The following is a 1,305-nucleotide window of genomic DNA, read 5'->3' on the forward strand; positions in this document are numbered from 1 at the left end:
ACAAGGTCATTAAAATTTATTCCATGCTTTTTTCCAAGAATAGTTTTAACCCTTACTTTTACATTTGTTATCCAATTTGAATTCAAATGTTTATATAATGTTAGGTATGAGTCCAAATTTATTCCTTTGCATACGAAATCTAGTTGTCCTAGCATCATTTATTGAAAATACAGAGTAGATTTTAGACACTCTTTAAAATATTAAATATCCTGACAACAGTATCACCTAAAATAAGTATTATAAAACTTGTTACTTTTTTTAATTCAGAAAGCATCAATTAAACTGTGTCACTATGCCCCCAAATAAAGGCACAAGTAAATTCAAAAAGAAAATGGCAGAATGCAAAATAAAGCAATCATATAACTAAGGTCTATTGTCTTTCAAAGTATTTGTGTTTTTAATTTTAACTTTCTTATCATTGAATATGTTTTTAAGAAGAAGGCAGCATGAAATATAATGGTGGTCTTATATAGTCCTAAATCAGTAACTTATAATCGATATGACAATTGATTTTAATTATAAACGGTAATTACATTTTAGGACACAGAAAGGCAGAAAAACTTATTTAACTATGCATTCATTGATGTATGTTTCACCTGGGATATTCCAAACAGTACTAAGTCTCTGGTGATATAATGATGAACAAAATAGACAAAAAATTTTAGTGCAGGAGGCAGAGAACAAACAAAATAAATAAGCGGTGGAGCAATCTATGTAGATATCTGGGGAACAAAGATTGGAAATGCATGGTTCTGAGATGACTGTATTATTGGCTTGTTTGAAGAATAAAAAATAGGTCAGTCTGGCTAAAGTGAAGTGAATGAGGAAGAAAATTAGGAGGTGAGGACAGAGAGGATATGAGGAGACCAATTGTATTGAAAGTTATAAGTAATACTATATTTACTCCAAATGAGAAATGAAGTCTTTGAAGGTGTTTTAGAGAACTCATAATATGATATTACTTATCTTTTAAAGTGTTATAGTCCTAGGACTTTTAAAGGCCAAGGTAGGAGGACCACTTTAGGCCAGGAGTTCGAGACCAGCATGGGCAATATCTCTACAAAAAAAAAAAAAAATTAAAAATTAGACAGGCATGCGGGCATGCACCTATAGTCCTAGCTACTCGGGAGGCTGGGCCAAGAGGATCCCTTGAGCCAGCCTGGGTAACATCTCTACAAAAACAAATTCTATAAATTCAGCAGACATGGTGGAGTGCACCTGTAGTTTCAGTTACTTGGGAGGCTGAGGCAGGAGGATTGCTTGAGCCCAGGAGTTTGTGGTTGCAGTGAGCTATGATTATGCCAC

Source organism: Propithecus coquereli, unplaced genomic scaffold, assembly GCF_000956105.1.
Source record: "Propithecus coquereli isolate 6110/MARCELLA unplaced genomic scaffold, Pcoq_1.0 Scaffold538, whole genome shotgun sequence".
NCBI classification, from domain to species: domain Eukaryota; kingdom Metazoa; phylum Chordata; class Mammalia; order Primates; family Indriidae; genus Propithecus; species Propithecus coquereli.